This window comes from Elaeis guineensis, chromosome 12 (assembly GCF_000442705.2).
Source record: "Elaeis guineensis isolate ETL-2024a chromosome 12, EG11, whole genome shotgun sequence".
NCBI lineage: Eukaryota > Viridiplantae > Streptophyta > Magnoliopsida > Arecales > Arecaceae > Elaeis > Elaeis guineensis.
Genome location: NC_026004.2, coordinates 10,405,693 through 10,424,145, shown reverse-complemented (window position 1 = coordinate 10,424,145; position 18,453 = coordinate 10,405,693). Strand labels below are relative to the sequence as shown.

At 40.6% G+C, this 18,453-nt stretch overlaps 2 pseudogenes; both read right to left on the bottom strand.

Annotated features, from left to right (window-relative positions):
* LOC140852812 (uncharacterized) overlaps nucleotides 1–13,642 on the bottom strand; it is a 15,398-nt pseudogene extending 1,756 nt beyond the window's left edge.
* A 3,577-nt stretch (nucleotides 13,643–17,219) lies between these two features.
* Nucleotides 17,220–18,453, bottom strand: part of LOC140852811 (uncharacterized) — a 17,771-nt pseudogene continuing 16,537 nt past the window's right edge.

The following is an 18,453-nucleotide window of genomic DNA, read 5'->3' as shown; positions in this document are numbered from 1 at the left end:
ATGAATTTTCGATCTCGTCCTTCAACTGGATGCATCGCTCGGTGTCGTGGCCGTGGCTCCGATGGAACCGGCAGTACTTCCGATGGTCGAGGCCTTTTGCCTTCAGAGGCGGAGGCCGTCGCAGGTATTCCTTCCCCTCGATCTCCATCAAGATCTGCGCACGGAGAGCGGAGAGAGGAGTGTAGGAGTCATACCTGGGACGCACCGACCTTGGAGTCTGTCGGCGGGGTGATTTTTGGATCTGTCGGGGTGGAGAAAGCCGACTACCGGCCGGGGGCCGGCTTGGTTCGGCGGGCTCCCGACCTTTTCTTCGTTTCTCCTTCGGACCCCTGGGCTCGACCAAGCGTCGGTCGGACGCTCCTTCGTCCGCGCGCATATACTTGTATGCGCGCTCCAATAGCTCGGCGTATGTTCGGGGGAGGGTCTTGTCCAGAGAATAGGTAAATCGGGACGACCTCAGGCCCCTCTTTATGGCTGAAACCGCCATGTCTTCGTTGAGGTCCCGGACCTCGAGCGTGGCAGCGTTGAATCGCGCCACGAAGTGTCGGAGCGTCTCGTTTTCCCCCTGCTTGAGGGAGAAAAGGCTATCCGACGTTCGCGGCGGCTTTCGGCTGGTGCTGAAATGGGCCACGAACGAGTGCTCGAGCTGCGCGAAGGAATGGATACTGCCCGATCGAAGACCGGAGTACCAAGCCCTGGCAGCCTTGCGAAGTGTGGCGGGGAAACCGATGCAAAAAAGAGCGTCGGTTGCCCCTTGAATTGTCATGAGAGCTTTATAGCTCTCGAGGTGGTCGACTGGGTCGGTGGAGCCGTCGTAGGGCTCCACGTGCGGCATCTTGAACCGACTGGAAATCGGCTCGTCGAGGACCAGTCGGGAGAGAGATTGGGCGGTCTGGAAGTCGACGTCATTCGAAGACTTCTGGCCGTCCATCTGCAATTGGGCGAGTCGGCGGTCGATCTCCTCAAACCGTCGCTCGTAGTCGTCCGCTCGTCGATGCTGGGAGACCCCAGGAGTGGAGCCTCCGGAAGACTCTGAAGGAGAGGCCGACGGTGTGCGCGGCCGCTTTTCCTTCCTCGCCCGTTCCAACGGGGAAGGAGAGGGCCGCTGGGACCGTCGGTCGTCGCGCCGAGGTCGACCCTCCTCCTCCCCGTGGGAGCGCTGTTGGGAGTGCTCGCCTGGAGGCGGCAGGGGTCGGCGCGACCGTCGGCGGCTGCTCCTGGAAGGCATAGGTCGGGCCGTCGGTTGTTGCTGGAGGCTTTTGACTGCGTCGGTCAGCACGGTCATCTGCCGCACGATGGCCGCAATCTGGGCCTCCGTGGTTACTGCGGGGTGCGGAGAGCTAGGCTCCGCCGCCGGTGGGGGCGGGGAGGCTTCTTCCCGGCGGGAAGAACGCCTTGCCGACCCAGTGATTCTCGATCGTTGAGCTCTTGTCTTTGTCATGCTGTCCCCTACCTGGCGCGCCAATCTGTTGCGGCCAATCGCCTCGTCGCCCGATCGCCGGGAAGCGTGCACCTGCAAAAGGAAGTCCGCACTGACCGGAGGCGGCTCCGGTGGGGACCCTCCGACGGTCAAGTCAGAGAGGTGACTGGGCAACAGTGAAATGCAGACAGAGAGCTCTGAGAGGGAGAGAGAGAGAGAGAGAGAGGGGCGAGCCTGCGTATGTGGGAGAGACGGGCGGATCGATCCCTTGCACTGTTGCCTTCCCCGGTATATATAGTGGAGCACGGTATGGCGCCATCATTAATGGCGCGGACAAGTGAGGAACTGTCAACTCACTGTAGGCTGTCAGAGCCGCCGTGAAAATGTCACGTCGCCGTGTAGCCGTCTAATCACCAGGGTTGACCCGGTTCTCGGCGGGACAACGCCCCTAGGTGACCGTGCCGCATGTCCGTGTCAGAGCTGACAACGTCTGGCGGCCGTACGGCGGTTGGTGGAGTCGGCCGACCCACGGTCGGTGGCCAGCAGAGTGGCGTCGGACTCCTCCGTCGGTCGGCGAGCTTCATGTGGGTCGGCTAACGGACCTCTGGGTTTAGTCGGTCGGGAATGGACCGTGGAATGGCCGCAGTTAGCCGCTGATGGCGTCCGTCGGCCTGTCGCCCGACTTATGATCGGCCAGGCAGAGTCGTCCGTCGGGTCGTCGGTTAGTCGGCCGGGCTGCCAGGTCGGGCCCTCCGATAGTCGGTCGGTCGGGCTGCCAGACGGTCGGGCCCTCCGACAGACGGTCGGTCGGTCGGTGGGTATCCCCATATCAAAAGTATCAGTAACAGCAATCCTTTATCTTTGGGACCCATTCGTTGCAATATTTTGCTCTTGATATTAAAAAGGAACGACAAACCATATATGGTTCTTTTTTCCCATCGCACCTAATATTTTCGATGCAGGATCATTTCTTGAACTGTTTTCATTTATAATTCTTGCATCACCCATATTTTTCATTATCTTCCTTCATTTGACCCCGGATATTCCTTTGATCTTATTACGAGCCGCCTTTCACGGCTAAAACATTAAATACACAATTCATGCTAAAGGAAGACTTGAATATATGGTTGTGACACTAGTTTACAAAGCTGGCCTTATACTAAACTTATAATATATATATATATATATTGTTGCGGTCAATCCTTCATCGTCCGATCACCAAAATCACGCACCTACAAAAGAAGCCCTCACAGAACGGAGATACCTCCGGTAGGGACCCTCTAACGATCAAGTCAGAGAGACTAGGCAATAGTGAAAAATCAGAGGGCTCGGCTCGAAAGAGAGAGAGAGAAAGTTTGAGAGCTGGAGGGAGCGTCAGAGAGCTTATCAAGACTGTTGCCTTACTCCTTTTTATAGTAGAATGCGGCGTGGTCCCGCCATTAATGGTGCAAACAACTGGAAAGTTGTCACATCGTCGGGGGCTGTCAAATCGTCGGAGGCTGTCAAATCGCCGTGGGCTGTCAAATCATCGCGGGTTGTCAGAATTAACCCATGTCCTTGGCAGGACAGTGTCCCAGGGCGGTCGCACAGCATGTCCTTGACAGGGCAACGGTCCATAGCGGTCGTACGGCATTTGGATGGGCTAGCCGACCATACGTTGGTACTCGATTGCTGACGTCGGGTGATGATCCGGAAACACCGTCGACTGGTGCGGTGCCTTGCTGAAGTCGGACGTCAGCTGCCATCTTCGACAGTGAGTCGGTGATTTGGGCTCGACCGCTCGGTCGGTCAGAAGTAGTATGGGTCTGCCCGACCGACATACCTTCGGTCAGATATTGTCGGCAGTCGTCGGTCGGTTCAGTCGGTAGAGTCGGACGTCGGTCGAACAAGTCCGAAAATGAGTCGGTGTAAAGGGATCGATCGATATATCCCAACATATATATATATATATATATATATATATATATATATATATATATTCTCGTATGGGGACGAAGTAATTGAATTGACATGGTTCACAAAGCAAGATTGCAGGGAAAAGTAAACTGAGAATGCCAGTGGTTGGTGCTCTAATTAAAGTAGTGCAGTATTTGTGATATAGTGATTATTGCATCCAACATGGCCCTTTATCTATAGGTGGTAAAGAAATCTAAAGGTGGTAAAGATAATTAACTTTGTCTAATTTCTAGTTCATTGCATTCCATGAAGGTAACTCATGAAGGGTCACATCTCAAAAAGATTAGTACGGGGATGAAATATCTCTCATCCACAAAAGGAATTTTGTTGCAGGCCTAGCTTTTAGGGTGCTTGCACTATTTGCATGACTTGCTTCCGTCCTCCTCCATTTATCATCAGATAAATGCTTGTGGCCAGCTTAATTTGGTCTCTCTATGAACCAGCATTATCAGGAATGGGGCCCTTGAATTGTTCTTATTTAACCGTATTAATTATTTTGTCGATGAACCGGTTCGGCTGTTGCCTTGGCATCTTTAACAACTAAGGAATAGTATCACTTTGTATCACATGGATGCAGTCATCTGCTCATGATGAAATATTATCTTCTTCTACCTTTCATTCAAGAAATATCTTCTGTTACATAGAAATGGTAATCTGTCAAGAGGGCAGTAGGGTCTTTAGTGACCTTAGCTAACAATTGGCATGATAATTCTCTAGGATACCCAATTCTGCATATCGGCCGAATTATAATTAATATCATGTATAACATATCTAGCATCATGTGGTTCGAAACATTAATGCTCAAGGTGCAAAGGTATCTCCCAAAGTAGGAGGATAAGATAAAAGAATGCATTGCAAAAGTGATTTTGCTAGGCAGGTAGCTCACTGAATACTTTAGTTGGTTTTCTAGGAGGCACATGAACCTCCATGTATCCTAGTGGTCATTATTAATGATAAACAGCACAAGTCACTGCCCACACACTCGACCTCAGACCTAATCCACAATCACAATGCATAAGCAAAAACTAATTAATATAGCTCTACATTTGGTGACCACAGTTCTAAGCAACAATCCCTTGCCTTAATCATGTAATTTAAATATTTAGTTATGGATTACAACGATAAGAAGGGGCATTGGAATCATTAATACATTGAAGAAAAAAAAAGGGGCCCTGTCCTTCACGTACAGTAGCCACACTGAACGCATGAGAACATGCTTTCGGTGGGGTTCCCTAGGAAATGGGGTGGGGAACCGAGATTGGCGATTTGGGCTTCTCTTTCTCATATTATCGAGGGCAGCATAGATGAGCACGGTCTTGATCAAGCTTAATGTGCTTAGCTCATGACTTGACTTAAACGAGCAAGGTCTAAGCTAATGCTTATTTAATCACTTATTTTGTTTCTAAACTTCATCAAGAAAGGCTTGTACATATTTGGAACAAGTAACAATCGTTCCCACTTGCTTTGTTTCTAAACTTCGTCAGGGACTAATATAGGTTTTCTATTTTTGGTAATGATTTATTAATATAACTCGAGTGCTTAAGCTGAGACTTTGCAATTAGAAAGGGCTTTGTTCATAAAAAACAACATTAGGAAGAGTTTCTTTATTTTTTTTTGAAGTATTTTATCCATAAAGAGCCAAGCATATTTTCGGCCGTAGTGATATGCAGAGAAAACAATACACCTCTTAACCGACCATTAGTTGGATTGGGATGTGCACAAAACTATATGCCTCTTGACCAACCATGAGATAGATTGGGATGTGCACAGCTTGTTTTGGATGCTCCGTCATGTGAGCACGATGTATCCCATAAAAAGTTGGTCAAGGTAAAGATGTAAAGTAAGAAAAATGAGAAGTTTGGAAAACAGTAATTTTGAATTTTATCTTAAAAAAAAAATAAAAAAAAAATAAAAAAGCTAGATGTAGAATTAAATATATCTTGAATCCTCGCATATTCTCTCCATTTAAGCCCTAACGTCCTCATCAGAATCCAAATCCATTCAAATCTTATCACAAGTATTGTGATTGATTCGTGGTCAGTTTTAATAAGCTCATGCTATAATGTCTCCTAGCATAGATTCTTACACTCACAATAGTAAATATAGATAAGTCCTACCATAATATGGTGAAGTCCACTAGTATTTAACCATCAATGCATCTTAATATGCTTAAAATCTTTTGAGATAATTGAGTTCTCCACTTAAAGGATGGCACATACTAGGATCATTCCTTTCCTAGAAGTCCTATTATTCCATCTCCTTTCATCTCAACCTACTCCCATCTTGTAGGAGATATCATGCCACAACCATAACGTGGCGTTCAAAACAAACCTAAACAAAACTAAGGATCCAAAACAAGGAGGCTCCCAAGAATCCAAATCTCTTAGCAAACAACTATTTGCGGGCCTCGCCACTAAAATTCATATAGGATTCTCTCAATACATCCCAATGGATTGACATAGGTGAGTGGTGAGATGACTAAAGTGTCAAGCAGATATCTACTATTAGGATAAAAGGCACTACCTTGAAGATTAACACTAGAAGAAACCAATCACATCTTAGCAAGTGGGCTAAAAGAACTCGGATAGCAAGCCACTTAGGCCTCATTCCTTGATAGACCCAAGTGGAAAGAAGTGAAAGTGATGTTTTGTCTCCTTAAAGTCCGCTGGTTATGATAACGAGCGGGGGCCAGCTGAATGCCCCTTTCCGTTCTTTAGGTCCCTGGGTTGGCTCTTGGTTTCAATCATGCTTCCCTTCTCTCTTATCCACATCTCGTCAAAAGACTAAAAGCTCCCCCGCCTACACATCCTCTTTTTCTTCACTCTATCCGAGTAGGAAGGATAAGAATGTTTTTTTGATACATGGGAGATAGATTAGTAGATTTTAACACCAAAAGGATCAAGTATCATTATGATGGAGGTAACACTAAGAATGCTCTTTTGATTCAGTGGAAGGATTGATTTTCCCAAACTGAAAAAGGGAGACAACTAGGGATGGGCATGGGCATGAAACTTTTACTTCACCACTGATGGATTTTGAGTTTTTTTCTTTTTTTTTAAGAAAATGGAGGGCCAAAGCCTAGCAGATATGAGAACGTTGATGTGAAAGCAATAGAAGATGAAGTATTTTACTAACGTTAACGTACTGGAACCATTCACATTCATGATTCATGCATAAGAATGACTAGAGAGAAGGGAAATGCCAGATAACAGAAGCTTACGAGGATCATGCAACGTGTAGCTTTTTGTCCGATACTTGATGCCAGTTTTTGCAGAAAGCTTATCTGTTGATATGAAATTCAAAATAACAGCAAACAAGTACAATTAATTAATATGAAATCTAAAATAATAATAAATATATATATATATATATAATAAAATATAATAATTTATGTGGTTCGATCTTTGACCTATGTCTAAGATGATGATAGGAAGGGATTTCAGCAGATCAAAAAGATAGAAGATAAAGAATATATGACGGTTCAAATAATAAAAAATATGATTATATATATATAATCATTAAATTTTAAAATCAAAAGATAAAATTAAATATTTAAATGGGTCAATTAAAATAAAAAATGGATAGGATTTATGTCACGTCCCAAATCCGAGACATAATACGGTCATGCTACCAAGGGATGGACCCACGATAACACGAAACCAAAATTCATCTTTTTAAATATAATAACAGGTGTATCACAAATAAATGTAATAATAAAGTTCAATTCAAATATTTAATTAAATCAAAACTGGTTCAGAGCATCTAAATCCAAAGATGAAATAATCCAAGTCTTAATATTCATAATGACTACAATTCATAAACATAAACTGAATTTCTAGTGCAAAATTTTCAAGCTTGCTTTGCTGATCCCCAAGCCTGGATTCCCTTTCCATCAGTCCTAGCCTTATTTTTCTGTACATGAAAAAGAAAACAAAAAGAATATGAGCTACACCAGCTTAGTAAGTAGACTTCCGCTTCCTTATCGGATCAAGCATAAGTTTTCTATGATAATGCATCATTTAGCAAATAATAATTATTGTAAAAATAAATATTTCATAGAGCATATAATAAAACAAGTTATAAACTCATTATGCATGCATAAATCATGTATATTTCACAATTATGAATCGTAAATCATTTTCATCATGTATTTATGTCATGTTTCAAAACATTGCTCACAGACATTCGTGCTAAGATCACTATTATACCCGTGACAGGGCCATGTTTCTTAATCGACAGAGTTCTTAATTCATGTGCCAACTTTATACCCACTGGCAGGGTTATGTTTCGTGTGGATGTTAGCTCCGGATGTCGACCTTCCCGAAGAAATTCATTCATAGCTATCTGAGAGCCTTTGAAATCATTTTATCTTTTTCTTAAAACATACATATACATAAATGGAAAAACAATGAAATTCATGCTTCATAATCATGCTATTTTTATAAGACATATTCATGAAATCAATGCACATAATAAAATATGCTTTTTCATATCACATATGCCGATCCTTGTTTTATAAAAAAATTATGATTTTATCAATAGCAATTCTTTACATAAAAGCATGATCATTTAAAAATAAATAAGGAGCATAAAATCCACTTACCTCGATCGTCCTGGACCTTTTAATCTTCCTTAAAAGAATCGGACAGTCCTATTTAAAATATTAAATCATTAATAAATTTTATTTCATATATTTAATAAAATTACATAATATAAAGAAATGACCGATTTGATGATCAGTCCAATAAATATCTCCCTTCGGCTTTAAACCGATTTAAGGTCATAGGTCCCTAGGAGTGGAGAAGATAGCCTAATAGAGGATTCATAGGACTTCTTGGAGAGAGAATTTTTTTTTTAAAGAAAGAGAAAGTAGAGAGAGAACAAATCCAATTCTAGAGAGAGAAAGATTTTAGAGAGGGATGAGAGAAACTTCCTTTTATGTGTATTATTATTTTTATTTTTATTATTATTATTATATAAATATATATATATTTTTTTCTTTTTCTTCTTTTCTTTTCTTTTTATTACTATTATTATTATTATTATTATTATATGATTATATATTTTTCTTTTCTTTTCTTTTTCTTCTTCTTTTTTTTTTTCCTTTTCTTTTTTTTTTTCCTTTTCCTTTTCTTTTTCTTTTTCTTTTCTTTTTTCTTCTCCTTTTCTTTTCTTTTTCTTTTTCCCCGTGGCCTTCTTTGGCCGGAACAGGGGACCTAGAGGTCCCCGTTCCTTATATCGGCCGTTCACGGCCACACCTTGCCCGACGGTGGCCGGCGGCAAGGGACAACCTTCCCCGAATTCGGGAGGGCCATAGCCGGCGGTCGGTGGTAACCGTCGGTGCCGGAAAATCAGAGAAAAGAACCGACGAGAATAGGGGGTTTTCTTTTCCAACAAAATCCGACGACACCCGTCGCCGGCAATCGTGCCCACAGGCACGGGAAAGAAGGGAGAGAAGAGAGGAAGAGGAAGGAGGTCTTACTACAACCTCCGATGACCCCCACCGGCATGAAATCGCGGCGAGCACAGGTCGAGGGGCCGCGGCTTCAATCGAAAAAATCGGAGAAAAACTCTGGCGATCGTCGGTGGCTGATGGATCTACTCTTAGAGGAGAGGAGGGGGGTTCTTATAGAGCTCGTCTTAGGGTCTTTTAATGGCCCTAGGACTCCGATTCTTGATCAGAATCGAGGAAGAGGAAGACTCCGATCGGGAGTCTTCCTCCCTGTTTCTGTTTTTTTTTTTTTTACTGGGCTTAGTGGGCCGGGTTATCACATTCTATCCCCCTTAAAAAAAAAATTTATCCTCGAAATTTAACATACCTTCATTTACAAATAAGTGTGGATATCTCATCTTCATATCGTCGTCAAGCTCCCAAGTGGCCTCTCTCTCTTCATGATTACTCCAATGAATCTTTACGTACGGAATGATACGCTGTCTTAGAACTTGCTTCTTTCGATCAATAATTCGAAGAGAAAATTCTTCATAGGTTAGATCTTTATGAACTTGCAATGGCTTATACTTTATCACACTGTTTGGATCAGGTATAAACTTTCTCAGTAGTGAAACATGAAAGATATTGTGCACTTTGGATAAATCTGGTGGCAAGGCTAGTTCGTAAGCAACATCTCCTACTCGATTTAATATTTCAAAAGATTCAATATATCGTGGACTCAGCTTGCCATGTCTCCCAAATCTCATGACACCCTTAGTAGGTGATACTTTTAGAAAAACATGATTACCTACCTGAAATTCTAATTCTCTTCTTTTTCTATCTGTCCAACTCTTCTGTCTATCCTGTGCTGCCTTGAGTCTTCTCTTGATTAGATAAATTTTATCTTTAGCATCTTGAACTAACTCAGGACCTATTGATTTCTTTTCACCTACTTCATCCCAATACAGAGGGGATCTACATTTTCTTCCATATAGGGCTTCATAGGGTGCCATCCGGATACTAGAATGAAAACTGTTGTTATATGCAAATTCAATCAATGTCACATGATTATCCCAATGTCCTCCGAAGTCAAAAGCACAAGCTCTTAACATATCCTCAAGAGTTTGAATTGTCCTTTCAGATTGGCCATCGGTCTGGGGATGGAATGCAGTACTAAGCCTCAATTCTGTTCCCAAAGCATCTTGAAAACTTTTTCAAAATCTAGATACAAATCGTGGATCTCGATCAGATATAATACTTATTGGAACACCGTGCAGGCGTACAATTCCATCAATATACATCTGGGCTAACTTATCAAGTGGAGTGCCAACTCGAAAAGATAGAAAGTGAGCTGATTTAGTAAGCCAATCAACAATCACCCACACTGCATCATTTTTGTTTGTTGTCCTTGGAAGTCCAGTAACGAAATCCATCGTGATATGCTCCCATTTCCATTCTAGTATCTCTAATGGTCTTAGCAGACCAGCAGGTCTTTGATGTTTAGCTTTCACTTGTTGGCATACCAAGCATTGAGATACAAATCGAGCTATCTCCTGCTTCATTCCATTCCACCAGAAGAGTTATTTTAAATCTCTATACATCTTTGTACTATCGGGATGAAAGGAGAAACGGGATTTATGGGCTTCTTCCAATTTTTTTTTTTAGTTCAGGATCTCCTGGTATACATAATCTGTTTCCAAAATAAAGAGTTTCATCTGTATGTAGCCTAAACTCAGTTCGTAATCCTTTCTCCATGTCTTTTTTAAACTGACATAAATGAATATCACTTTGTTGGGCCGCTTTTATCTGTTCGATCAATACTGGTTGTACCATTAAATTTGCTAACACATTCTTAACATCAGTACAAGTCACTTCAATTTGTAAATCTTCAAGATCCCTCAGAATTTGTTGCTAAAAGGATAGCAGAGTCATCACATTTGCTGAAGACTTCCTACTAAGTGCATCTGCCACCACATTAGCTTTTCCAGGATGACATTTAATATTTAGATCATAATCTTTTAATAGTTCAAGCCATCTTCTTTGCCTCATGTTCAGCTCTTTTTGAGTAAATAAGTATTTCAAGCTTTTATGATCAGTAAAGATTTCACATGATTCTTCATATAAATAGTATCGCCAAATCTTTAAAGCAAAAATAATAGCTGCTAACTCTAAATCATGGGTCGGATAATTCTGCTCATAGGCTTTTAGTTGTCGAGAAGCATAAGCTATGACCTTATCGTTCTGCATCAACACACAACCTAATCCTTTCTTGAAAGCATCACTATAAATAACAAATCCTCCTTTATTAGATGGTAAGGTAAGAACTGGGGCAGATATCAATCGTTGCTTCAGATCTTGAAAACTCTGCTCACATTCACTGCTCCATTCAAATTTTATTCATTTCTGAGTTAAGCGAGTCAGAGGAATTGCAATTTGAGAAAATCCTTTGACGAATCTTCTATAATAACCAGCCAAGCCTAAGAAGTTTCTAACTTCCGTCACATTAGTCGGATGAGACCAATTTACCATGGCTTCTATCTTCTTTGGATCGACTGAGATTCCTTCCTTAGATATTACATGGTCGAGAAAGACAACACTATCCAACCAGAATTCACACTTGCTAAGCTTGGTGAAGAGCTTCTCTTTTCTCAAGGTCTGAAACACGATCCTCAAATGTCTTTTATGTTCCTCAATATTTTTAGAATATACTAGGATATCATCAATAAAAACAACAATGAATTGATCCAGATACGGCTTGAAAATCCTGTTCATCATATCCATAAAAGCAGCCGGTGTATTGGTTAGTCCAAAAGGCATTACTAAAAATTCATAATGGCCATACCTGGTTCTAAATGCAGTCTTAGGTACATCTTCATCTCTAATTCTTAGTTGATGATAGCCTGATCGTAAGTCAATTTTGGAGAAAACTTGAGCACCCTGAAGTTGATCAAATAAGTCATCTATTCAAGGAAGAGGATATTTATTCTTTATGGTTATCTTGTTCAACTCTCGATAGTTAATGCATAAATGCATGCTCCCATCTTTCTTTTTCACAAATAACACAGGAGCTCCCCAGGGTGATGTACTTGGTCGGACAAACTTTTTATTCAAAAGTTCTTGCAGTTGATCCTTTAATTCTCGTAATTCTACGGGAGCCATCCGATAAGGAGGTTTTGAAATAGGTCCGGTTCCTGGGGTGATATCAATTTTAATCTCAACCTCACGCTCTGGGGGTAGTCCGAGTAGTTCATGTGGAAAAATATCAGAAAATTTTTTGACAATTGGGATATCATCCAACTTTATCTTTTTCTTCTCGACGTCTATTACATGGGCCAAAAATGCTTTGCATCCTTTCCTTAAAGTTTTTCTTGCGTTCATGATTGAGATAATACCCAAAGATTGTTTGGGTTCCGTATTATGAACTTCGCCTTGAAAGAAGAATTGCGGTTCATCCAAAATTTGAAATACCACTCTTTTTTCAAAACAATCAATATGTGCATGGTATGAAGATAACCAGTTCATCCTAAGAATAATGTCAAAATCATGTATATTTAGCTGAATCAAATCTGCTGCTAATTCTTTTTCTTCTATTTGGATTATGTAATTCTTGAAAATAATGTTAGCAACAACAATATTTTTAAAAGGTGTGCTAACATATAATGGTTCATTTAGTTTTTCAGGCACATAATTCAAAGAAGTAGCAAACTTGAGAGATATAAAAGAGTGTGAAGAGTCAGAATCGAATAACACACGAGCATAAATAGAATTGACTGGGATAATACCTGTCACCACTTGATCATTTGCATTGGCCTCCTGCTGGTTTAAAGTAAACACTCATGCGTTTCTTTTTTATTTTTGATCAACTGGTTTGTTAGGTCTAAAGTCATCTCTTTTCTTATTTGGGCAATCACGAGCTATATGTCCTTTCTCACCACATAAGAAGCATGCTCCTATCCTCTTGAGACAAGATCCATTGTGATTTTTTCCACAATAGGAGTAGGATGTAGATTCTTTCTTCTTATCAGAGTTATTATTTTTAAAATTTTTCTGCTGATCCTTTAGATTTTCTGCTGATCTCGGTCTCTTCTTATCTCCTCTTTCAAGATCTGCTCTTTTCAATTCAGACTCCACTTTCAAAGCTCGCTCCAGTACGTCCTTGTAGTTATTGAAAATATGAGAAGACAGACAGGATCGAATTCCATATCTTAGACCTTGTTTGAATCTGTTAGCTTTACTCCTTTCGAATTCCATAAGCTGGGGGCAGAAATAGCCTAGCTCATTAAATTTGTTAGCATATTCTAACACCGTCATATCATCCTTTTGCTTTAAGGCTAGAAACTCATTTTTTTTTATCAATCTCATTGTCCCCGGAAAGTACTGATCATAAAATATCTCTTTGAATTCTTCCCAAGTGAGCTGATCATCATTGTTTCCATAGGCAGCTTTTATTGCAGTCCACCAAAACTCGGCATTTCCTTTTAACATAGGAACGGCTAATCGGACCTTCACGTTCTCAGGATATTACAGGGCATCAAACATCTTTTCCATCTCTCGAATCCATGTCTCTGCAGCCATAGGATCAGATCCACCCTCAAATAGAGGTGGGTTGAGCCTTCTGAATCTTTCGTAGTATGACTCCATAGATAATGTCGATCGAGGAGTAGTCTGTGCCTGCTGCTGGATAAGCTGAGCCACCACTTGACATACACCAGCAATGTCCGCCTGTGTGGCCGGTGCGTCAGGAGCCCGCTCAACTGGTTGATTGTCAGCTCCTCGCGACGTCAGTCTTGCTCCTCTTGCTCCTCTCGTCCTAGCGGCCATATTTGCTAAGGTCTTGCCCTCCCTATTGCTCATCGTTTTTTATTCAAATGCCAACATTATTACGTTATTTTATAACAGAGTTGTAGTACAGTTAATAATTTAAGTCAGAGTCTAACTATGCGTAACCTAACTACCCCCTGTTAGGTTTTAAGTTCTACCCTTGATTAAACCTATTGCTCTGATACCATAAAATGTCACGTCCCAAATCCAGGACATAACACGGCCATGCTACCAAAGGATGGACCCACGATAACACAAAGCCAAAATTCATTTTCTGAAATATAATAACAGGTGTATCACAAATAAATGTAATAATAAAGTTCAATTCAAATATTTAATTAAACCAAAACTGGTTCAGAGCATCTAAATTCAAAGATGAAATAATCCAAGTCTTAAAATTCATAATGACTACAATTCATAAATATAAACTGAATTTCTAGTGCAAAATTTTCAAGCTTGTTTTGCTGATCCCCAAGCCTGGATTTCTTTTCCATCAGTCCTAGTCTTATTTCTCTGTACATGAAAAAGAAAATAAAAAGAATATGAGCTACACCAGCTCAGTAAGTAGACTTCCGCTTCCTTACCGGATCAAGCATAAGTTTTCTATGATAATGCATCATTTAGCAAATAACAATTATTGTAAAAATAAACATTTCATAGAGCATATAATAAAACAAGTTATAAGCTTATCATGCATGCATAAATCATGTATATTTCATAATTATGAATCGTAAATCATTTTCATCATGTATTCATGTCATGTTTTAAAACATTGCTCACAGATATTCGTGCTAAGGTCACTATTATACCCGTGACAGGACCATGTTTCTTAATCGACAGAGTTCTTCATTCATGTGCCAACTTTATACCCGCTGGCAGGGCCATGTTTCGTGTGGATGCTAGCTCCGGATGTCGACCTTCCCGAAGGGATTCATTCATAGCTATCTGAGAGCCTTTGAAATCATTTTATCTTTTTCTTAAAACATACATATACATAAATAGAAAAATAATGAAATTCATGCTTCATAATTATGCTATTTTTATAAGACATATTCATGAAATCAATGCACATAATAAAATATGCTTTTTCATATCACATATGCCGATCATTGTTTTATGAAAAAATTATGATTTTATCAATAGCAATTCTTTACATAAAAGCATGATCATTTAAAAATAAATAAGGAGCATAAAATCCACTTACCTCGATCGTCTTGGACCTTTTAATCTTCCTTAAAAGAATCGGACAGTCCTATTTAAAATATTAAATCATCAATAAATTTTATTTCATATATTTAATAAAATTACATAATATAAAGAAATGACTGATTTAATGATCAGTCCAATAAATCTCTCTCTTCGGCTCTAAACCGATTTAAGGTCATAGGTCCCTAAGAGTGGAGAAGATAGCCTAATAGGGGATTCATAGGACTTCTTGGAGAGAGAATTTTTTTTTTTAAAGAGAGAGAAAGTAGAGAGAGAACGAATCCAATTCTAGAGAGAGAAAGACTTTAGAGAGGGATGAGAGAAACTTTCTTTTATGTGTATTATTATTTTAATTATTATTATTATATAAATATATATTTTCTTTTCTTTTCTTTTTCTTCTTTTCTTTTTATTATTATTATTATTATTATTATTATTATTATATGATTATATATTTTTCTTTTCTTTTCTTTTTCTTCTTCTTTTTTTTTTTCTTTTTCTTTCCTTTTTTTTTCCTTTTCCTTTTCTTTTTCTTTTTCTTTTCTTTTTTCTTCTCCTTTTCTTTTCTTTTTCTTTTTCCCCACGGCCTTCTTTGGCCGGAACAGGGGACCTAGAGGTCCCCATTCTTTATATCGGCCATTCACGGCCACACCTTGCCCGGCGGTGGCCGGCGGCAAGGGACAACCTCCCTCGAATTCGGGAGGGCCATAGCCGGCGGTCGGTGGTGACCGTTGGTGCTGGAAAATCAGAGAAAAGAACCGACGAGAATATGGGGTTTTCTTTTCCAACAAAATCCGACGACACCCGTCACCGGCAATCGTGCCCACAGGCACGGGAAAGAAGGGAGAGAAGAGAGGGGAGGGCCATAGCCGGCGGTCGGTGGTGACCGTTGGTGCCGGAAAATCAGAGAAAAGAACCGACGAGAACATGGGGTTTTCTTTTCCAACAAAATCCGACGACACCCGTCGCCGGCAATTGTGCCCACAGGCACGGGAAAGAAGGGAGAGAAGAGAGGAAGAGGAAGGAGGTCTTACCACAACCTCCGATGACCCCCACCGGCGTGAAATCGCGGCGAGCACAGATCGAGGGGCCGCGGCTTTAATCGAAAAAATCAGAGAAAAACTCCAGCGATCGTCAGTGGCTGATGGATCTACTCTTAGAGGAGAGGAGGGGGTTCTTATAGAGCTCGTCCTAGGGTCTTTTAATGGCCCTAGGACTCCGATTTTTGATCGGAATTGGGGAAGAGGAAGACTCTGATCGGGAGTCTTCCTTCCTGTTTCTATTTTTTTTTTGTTTACTGGGCTTAGTGGGCCGGGTTATTACAATTTGTATCATGGATCGCATCAAATTCAAGCCATACTCAGCTGTTCTCCTCACTGACACTGCTAAATTTCTGGGAAGGGCAATCTCTACTTTTGTCCTGGACGCAACCTGTAGCTAGGCTATCACATATGAGAGAGAGAGAGATTGTGAAGCAAAGAAGAGAGGCTATAGACACTGTGGATAAAAATCAGCACGAGCATGGGGACATAATTATCCGAATTAAGGCATATCATTTGAATTTTCAAGTTAATCATGATACAACAAAAACAAATGTTTTTTTTTTGCTGCACGAAATCAAAGTTAAAGGTCCTCTAATGCAATCCCACTCGGCAAAAGCAGATAGCTTTCTAGGTCTCTTATTTCATATCAAACCTTCAAGAGTGGCAGACACTCCATTATGGAAACTCACCTCATGATCTTTCATGAACTCCTTTTATTCTTTCATGAACCGTAGTAGTCTACTATAAAATTATTTGGAAAGCGGCAATTTAGGAGGAGGTAAAAGTCTTTTCTTTGGCTTGTATCAAAAAAGAGGCTCATAAGTGAGGGGTCCTGAGACAAAAGGGTTGGTCCGTGAGCACAGGTTTTCCAATTTGTGGTGGTATTTTAGAACGGTCTCCTGCTTATTCCTCAGATGCTCCTTCATAAGAGGTATTTAGACCACCCCGAAATCTTGCCTGAACGTAGAGGGTAAAGGGTTGGCCGGCAAACTTTCACACTCTTTGGACTACTTGGAGGCAAAAATGGCATTGTTTTGGCATGTTTGGCAAGAAAGGAACAGAAGAATATTTCTGAAAAAGAAAGGCTCAATCTGCACTATTCTTTGTAAGATTCTTCAGAGCTACCAACTATGGGAGCACCTTGGTTCAAAAAAGATACTTGAAGGTCACTGCAGACTCTGGCATCAATTGAGCCCTTTCCTCCCATCTAGTCAGCCTGCAGAGCACTTCTTAGTCCACTGTGTCCATGAATTGGATTTATCTGGGGCACTGAAATCAGCATTCAATGAATTGGAATTATCTGTGTCAAATCTTACATTCTATTTACAACAGAAATCAGTATTCACTTTCCCTGATCTGGATACATCGCATCTGCAATAAAAACCAAAGTCAGTGAAAACTTCTTAGGCAAACCATTGTGGTATACTCTAGAGGCTCCACAATATACATGCCTATATACAATATTGGCACAATCTTTAAATCCAAGCAGCAAATCCCATTCAGATTGGTAAGACTAAGAAATACTCCTTGCAGGGAAGGCATCACAAAACCATGCTGCCACCAATTCTACCACCTTTAGTTGTCCATTTTCTTGAATCACAGTCATTACACACATGACCATGAGGTCAAGGCTTCAGGACCAGCAAAATAGTATAGACAAAGGTTTAAAAGAAAATATCTATTATGTCATATTTTAATAGTGGGAGCTTGAATAACCATTGTTATTCAATATTGCAGCCATTCCACTGAATTTAATAATGTTTTTACACTCAAATCTTGATACAAGCTGCCAAAGAAAATTCAGTAAGCAGTAATTTGGGGAAACAATATTTATTGACAGTTGTTTCCTGCTGTATTGGCAAAGAACAGCCAGTATAACAGTTGCTAATTCCATCCAAGTAACTGCAGCCCATGCAGAACCAGGCAAACAAAGTCTGTTACATCTCTTTGATCATATAACAGTAGCAGGGTCTACCATAGCAGGATTATATCATTGCTTTAAACTTGGTATAAATAGTGCTGAGAGACATGCATGTAAAAATTGCATCTGACCCTAATGATGGACCATCTACATCATTGCAACCTTCCATTCAATACATTAGCTGCCATACAGGCTTTCTCCATCTTTCAAAATTGTACTATATTTTCATTATTTTAAGAGTTTTCCTCTATCAAGTCTCTTTGTTGGCACTGGTTTTGCATGATAATTGCTTGTATGCTGCCTAGGTTGCTCTCTGCCACTCTTTATATGACTGCAAAATCATTACAGACCTGATGCCATCTGATGGTGTTATTGCACATCATCTATATGTGTAAAACCAAAAGCAGAGCCTTTTTTGACCAAGTCCCAAACCACAATTGACGCTAGGGGCTACTCCCTCATAAATCGCTCAACCCCCTCACCACCAAGAGTTTTCATTAGACCAAACCAAGGAATTAAGTGGCACAATTCGTCACGATCTATAACCCTCTCATTTGAACAAATTGGACTAACTTTAATGGCTCAGATATAGATTTATCTCTATTGTATCATTGGACATAACCTTTGCAATTTTTGGGCCCCCGTAATCATCTAT